A 7337-nucleotide genomic window follows, 5' to 3' on the forward strand; every position below is an offset into this window, starting at 1 on the left:
TCAACATTTTGTATCTTCTGAGGGAAGTATTTATTTGTCTTTTTAAAAATTCAAGTGTAGTTGATTTACAGTATTGTGTTAGCTTGGATGTATAGCAAAATGATTCAGTTATAAATATATATATGTACATATTTTCAGATTATTTTACATTATAGGTTATTATAAGTTATTGAATATAGTTCCCTGTGCTATATAGTAAATCCTTGTTGCTTATCTATTTTACGTATAGTAGTATGTATCTTTCAATCCCATACTCCTAATTTATTCCTCCCCCCCTCCCTTTCCCCTTTGGTAACCATAAATTTGTTTTCTATGTCTGTGAATCTATTTCTGATTTCCCCATAAAATTACATTGAACATTTTTGTTTCTGGATCTTTCCATATGGAAAAGAAAATCCTAACATTATTACGTAAGGCATATTTATGCCTAAAACATGTAAGCCTACAAATTAACATAGTACTGTAAAACTTTCTAGGTCAGTTGATAGTTTGCTAATATCCCTATATGAAACAGTTTCTTAAATGTTGAGTATTCCTACAAATTATGTATTGTATCACTCAATATTTCATTGACAGAAATGACATACTGATTAAATCAGCATTCTGGAGTTATAGTCTTTAATAATGATATAAATTTAAAATATTTGAAGAACATTAATTTGTATTTCATTTCAAAAGGAAAGTGTGAAATTAATGAACACTTGGGCAATAGATACTGCATCCCTATCTCTAAAATTAACTGATTTGGAAGTAGTGTATTCTTATGTGAACTAAGCATCAGGCTTATTTTGAAGATCTGTAACTGCAAGACATACTTCGGAAATAAATGCCAAAGAAAGTAAAATATAAGACTATTTTCTCTGGGAATAAATTAAAAAATATAATCTACCTATTAACCACCTTCGGTAGACCACTAGTTGCACCTACATCGGTTTTGTACTCTACTTTTTCCATTTTTCCCAGGCATATGACCATCTGAAATAAAAGCTATATTTTGCATCCTTCCTTGCAGTTAGGTAGGAGCATTGTGACTAAGTATTGGCTAATGAAATTTAAATGAGGGTGCAACCTTCTCTCTCACTGTCCTTGCTGGCCAGAATGTTGATGTGAGGGATGGAGCTTGAACAGCAATCTTGGATCATAAGTTGGAAGCCAAGTGCTGAGGTTGGTAGAGCAACACAGAAACTTTGAGATACTTAACTCTGAAATTCTTTTAAGTGAGAGGGAAAACTTTTTTTCTTTTTTTAAAGCCACTGTTATTTGGGGTTTTAGTTTTATGCTGCTGTATTTAATCTTAACTGATACACATTTCAATTGTTGGCATATTACTCCTGTATTAGAAATTGTAAATGAGAAATTATTTCAACACCTGAAGACCAAGATACAACAGAAGACTGCATAGGCTCAAGATATTGAGACATCCTAGAAAGAGTTTTCTGTAAAGTATATCTATTCCGTGGCATGGCAATATCATTCTTCTTGAAAAAGTTTACTGGACAGACGTCATTTCTTCCATCACATATATAAACAACTCATGTATAATTCACTCCTCGTTGTGACTTTACCTACAAATTCTACCAAAACTACATTTTTGCAAAGATTTTGGGGGCATCTAGTGCAAGAATGAGCATGATAATTTTCCACAGTGAGATGACGGTTGGTGTCAAAAGCTGCTGGATTTGTAAAGACTTTATCAAACACGTCATGAAAATTGGTAGCTTCTAAAACCCAACCTATGAAGACTGAATTTGCATCTGAAATAATGATGCAGTCAAATTTATCCTTGTTCTTTCTTGTAAAGTTTAAAAGTTCCACCATCCATGGAGTGAAAGGCATTGATATCATTGCTCTTTTCATTTCATCTTCTCTTACACCTTCATCTCCCAAATACTTAAAGACTCTGCCCATAAATTCTGTCCAAAATCCTTTCTCATAAGAATCTTGTAGTTCAATAGGAAGCTTTTTCTCTGGAGCACATTGTACAATCCAGGTGTCACTATTATCATCTATGATTGTATTGTCAAAGTCAAAAACCAACAAAATTTTCATGGTTCCAGAAACAGATTTGGGTTACCCCAATTTAGTATTTCCAAGATAATTAATCTTACTTCAACATGGAGCTCAGGTTAAACAGTCATAACAATCTTCAGTTTTAAACACTAGCCAGTTTCTAACCAACATTACTCTTACTCTATATGCAGGGGGAAAAGTCTTCTGGTTCCAAGCAAAGGAATGCAGACTTCTTAACTCCAGCATTGTTATGATGGATAATATGATAGAAAACCTTCCCCCCGTGAGGAGGTCTGTGGGTCACACACGCCAAGCCCAGGCCTTGCTCTCCCACACACCTGCCAGGTCCATCCCGAAACCAGGGGCAGGGACCTAGTTGGGTGTCCTTCCCTGGGAGGCGCATGTTGGATGCTGATGGGAGCGCCAGGCCGGGCCCGGCCGGGTCCCCAGGGCTCATCACTGACCCAGGCCAGAGATCCACAGGCGTTCTGGCCTCAGCGCGACTCCTGCGGACTCTCCTGTTTTGTATGTAGATTCATTTGTATTATTTTTTAGATTTCTCATATAAGTGATATCATATAATATTTGTCTTTAATTTTTCTTTTTTTGTGTGTGGTATGCGGGCCTCTCACTGTTGTGGCCTCTCCCTTTGCGGAGCACAGGCTCCAGACGCACAGGCTCAGTGGCCATGGCTCATGGGCCCAGCCGCTCCGCGGCATGTGGGATCTTCCCGGACCGGGGCACGAACCCGTGTCCCCTGCATCAGCAGGAGGACTCTCAACCACTGCGCCACCAGGGAAGCCCTGTCTTTGATTTATTTTACTTAGTACAATAAGGTCCATCCATATTGCTGCAAATGTCAGTATTTCATTCTTTTTTTATGGCTGAGTAATATTCCGTGTGTGTGTGTGTGTGTGTGTGTGTGTGTGTGTGTGTATATATATATACCATATCTTCTTAAACCAATCACCTGTTGATGGGCACTTGGGTTGTTTCCATGTCTTGGGTATTGCAAAGTGCTGCTATGAACATTGTGGTATATATATCTTTTAGAATTAGAGTTTTCATCTTTTCTGGTTATATGCCCAGGAGTGGGATTGCTGGATCAAACAGTAGCTCTATTTTTAGTTTCTTAAGGAACCTCCATACTGTTTTCCATAGTGACTGCTCCAATTTACATTCCCACCAACAGTGTAGGAGGGTTCTGTTTTGAGACAAGTAGGGATATATCATTCTTTTTTGAATAATTTTGGATGCAGCAAATGATGAATAAAGAAAAGGAGCTAACATTCTATTAATTGGCTATTATGCCAGGCTTGTGTCTGTGCTATCTGCTTTACATATGTTAACTCAGTTAATCTTCCCAAATCCTTTGACGTTAGTAATTTAATATTCATTTTATAGTTGGCAACACTAAAACTTGATCGTTTGCCCTAGATTATATATCTGGCAAGGGCCAGACCAGAGATGGAAATCTTATCTTTCCAACTCTAAAGCCCTTACCATTCTTACTGTGCTGACTCACTTTTGCATAATTTAATGAGCTAGCTAATGGGAACAGCCAAGTAGAGCTCTTCTCTCTACCCCACAGTGAAATCTGGATACTTAGGATGCTCTCACAAGGGAATCATTTTCATATCAAACCGATATGTTTAAGCAATACTGCTTACTCCTGTCTATCAAGACTGCTTTATTCAAGTGTATCCTTCCTAATGTTAGTAAAGTTAGGTAGAGTAGGATACCGCACCAGAGAAAATTTATGTTTTTAATCTCTTTTTCAGTGAGATATATGCCAGAAAACTCAAAATCACTAAATATAGCTCACCTTACTCCACCAGCCCTCAGCCCCAGACATTAAGTGTAGACAACTTATAATAATTGGGCTGCCTCCTTTAGAAAGGTGAATCACCTTTGAGTAAAGAGGGTGCATCTAAGGGGAAGGCTCCTTTAATAAGTAAGGCACCATAAACCCTCAGGGTTCATGTTTGTGATAAGGTTGATAGACTTGTTAGAAAGAAAGAATTTGGGGCTGTTTTGGGATTTCTGATTTCAGATATGTGGTAGAGTGGGATGGTGGGACTAATTACGATATTCATTTAGTGATTTTTCTACCCTTCAACTCTTGTCAAAGAATGCATTCCTCTTAAGGCAGAGTCCTGCAGGAGCAAAGAAAAGAGAATATCGTTAAGAAGCACTGAACATGAAAACTGTCTTTTTTCCATGTTTTAGAAGTAGGCATTTCTTTTAGGTTCTTATCAACACTTGTGATCTGTAATGTGCTGGAGAGAAAAGCACCTTCAATCAGCCAAAGAATTAGAGACAGTTTTAAATGATTTGGAATGTGTTCCAGAATTACAAAAATTTCAGGTTATATTCAACAAAATCCACCAGTTAATAAATTGAAAATACTAATTACATAATAAATAAATTGAACATTATTTACATGAAAATATACTTATAATATTTGAAAACAGAAAACATAGTACCAAAAATATTGTTTGAAAGATTTAATGAAATTAACAACATTAAATTTTCCAAAAATTTTCTGTAAATATTAGGTTATACAGGTGCCTATAAATGAAAGAATAAAAAGTATAAATATTATGTCTTGGTAAAATGAGGTAGGTAAGAAAACAACCTGAGTAGAAAATCCTTTTGAAAGTGCAGTGGTTTTCCATTGTTTCTTTTCAATAGCCAAGGAGTAGGATACTGAACTTTCCTTCTGTGAGGCAGCTGGATTAATTAGGAAAGAAAATGAATTTAGCTGTGTTTGCATCCTGTGTTAGGAGAGCGAGAGGTATTCTGTTACATAAATAGAGGGAGTTATCAGTTAATCCACTGACTCTGTGGAATAAGGGCTTTCTAAATATTCAGGAGTTTTGGTACCTGGTGAATACCTAATTAAGGCATTAAAGAAAAAAAAACCTTTTCAATCTTTTACTCCACAAATACTTTGAATGTCGACCATGCAGAGTTTGTCCCAGACTCTGGTGGTAGAGCACTGCACATTAGATACAGCCTCAGTCTACAGAGACCCCCATTCAGTGGGCAGAGTTAAGACAATGAGCAAAAGAGTAAATAAATATGATTATTTAAGATTGTGGTATTCACTATGAGGTATCCAATACAAGGAATTACGGTGAGGATTGGGTGAGGTTGGAGGGATGACTTTGACATGGGCAGTCAGAGAAGTTGAAAGCAGGACTGAGCCCTCTGTGACATGAAGTAGCAGCTAACTGACAACCTCTAGATGAAGGGAAAAGGAAGAAACTCTTGAGGTGGGGATGAGCTTGCACACTTAGTCAGCCCTACATCTTAGATAAGAAGAAGTACCTTCCATCTTAACGGTTTTTAACAATTGACACAGACGTCACAGACCCTGAGATTTCTGCATTCCATAACTCGTCTTCACTGCTCACACTGTAAGAAGTATTATTTCTAGAATCATTCATTATTGTTTCTGACTTAGAAACAGAGTAAGGCATATTGTTTTATGATTTCTATGTCTTTACATCACCTACAATTTTGGGATCAATGTCCTACTTCTGGCCAAACTACTTTATTCCACTTCTATAGAGAGAATGGATAGTAAAACAAACCTTTGAACATCGATATTTTAACCGAGTAGATTCTGGGAAGAAGAAGGATTTGAGAACCTAAAACAAAGATCAAAATATCTGGGTAGTTGATACTTTCCCTTGAGAAAGACCTCTTAGAAATATTTTATATCTGCTGTATTACAGCTTCCCACATACTGGAGGAATTGATTGCTGTGAACTATTGTGTCTCTACCACAAGGCAAGCTGAGACCTTGTGATGGGCTGGTGGGGAGGAAGCAGCAGCAGCATATGGGCTGGGAGGAATTTTCAGTGCTTTGTGTTTGTCCCTTGCCCAGGCATAGTGGAGGGTAGTTAGCAATCCAAATCAGTGTTCAAGAGTCTGGAAAACCTCATGGTGGTTCTGGACTCATAGCATCTAGGCAAGTTGATCTGGTGGGTGGGGCATTGCCCCAGGAATTTTTAGTAGTGACAAGGATCAGCTGAGTTATTTCTAACATCACAGGAAGGTGATTTTGCAGATAGAAAGACTATTTATTAAGCAAATTTTAATTTAATATTCAAATTATTAATGTTATAAAATTCAAAACCTAGGTAGAAATCCTTTAAGTGTGCATATATTTCTTAACTTCTTTTAATATATATAGCAACTTTTGAGTGGAACATTTCTTCTTCTTTGAGAATTCCAGTGGAAGTCTTGAAGTGGAAAGCAATAGAGATGTGCTATAGTCGTCTATGTGGGACTTACTAAAAAGAGAGCAAAAACTGGTCTGGGACTTTTGTCCGCACTGTCACTTTCCATCAGTTAAGGTAGGAAAATAAATTATGGAAAGATAGAATGGAGGAAATTCCTATGGGTAAAGAGGCTTTAGAATTTCCTTCTCTCTCTTATTTAACTGGTCCAAGTGACGGGAGCTCAAAGAGTCTACTTGTAGAGGTCAAGAGTGTCTGCAAGGAGGGGACACTGGCATCTTAACCCCTGGTTGGAAGTTTGCTGAACACAGAGAATCCACTGTGTGGTTTGTGGTAAAAGAGGTCTCTGGAGAACATGACATGTGTGGCTAGCAGCCTGGAGGAATTCTGCAGGATGGAGGTGAGCTTATGATGACAGAGCAAGGAGAGAGCAGACACAGGAAAAAGCCCATACTCCCACAGTCTAGCAAGGCAAGGATGCATATGATTCCCTACGCAGAATGAATGTTTAGGAAACAGATATGGCTGAAGCCAAATTGAACGATTTTCTGCGTGAAAGGTGCCTGTGGAGCACTGCAAGAATCCTGCCCTTGTGCTGAGGTTGAAAGTAATGCACGTCACCACTTGATATTTTTCACATATAGTCTCTTTATTGACTGAATTTTCCATCCTCCTCATCCCAAATAACTATACAACTCTGTGGTCATCTTCTTGACAGGAATCAAAAGGGAGACCTGTAATATAGTTTCGGGTGCCCTATAGTTTGATGCAGACTTTTAATCCAGCAGCTGATGGAGAGAGGCCAACCCACACAGGGAGAGACACAGGAATAGAAGAGTGAATATGAGGCTCTGGTCTTCAAGTTACGGTCTTCAAGACTTTTTTCCCAGCCTGATTCCAATGTTCTGCTCTCAGAATACTCTTTTCTAATTGTAAATTTTTTGGGGGGGTTGGGCTAGCAATGATTTTGCTAGTTGTTCCTTTATAGTAGATTTATGTTGCTTATCAAGAGCTATATCAACTATTTTTCAGTTTAGTGATTAAAAAAATGTGATTGCTGGAATATGTCATCATCTC

At 37.8% G+C, this 7337-nt stretch overlaps 1 pseudogene; it reads right to left on the reverse strand.

Moving 5' to 3' along the window:
• Positions 1-1325: 1325 nt before the first annotated feature.
• On the reverse strand, positions 1326-2049 carry LOC132428202 (pyridoxal phosphate phosphatase PHOSPHO2-like; annotated as a pseudogene).
• Positions 2050-7337: the final 5288 nt, after the last annotated feature.

Source organism: Delphinus delphis, chromosome 7, assembly GCF_949987515.2.
Source record: "Delphinus delphis chromosome 7, mDelDel1.2, whole genome shotgun sequence".
NCBI lineage: Eukaryota > Metazoa > Chordata > Mammalia > Artiodactyla > Delphinidae > Delphinus > Delphinus delphis.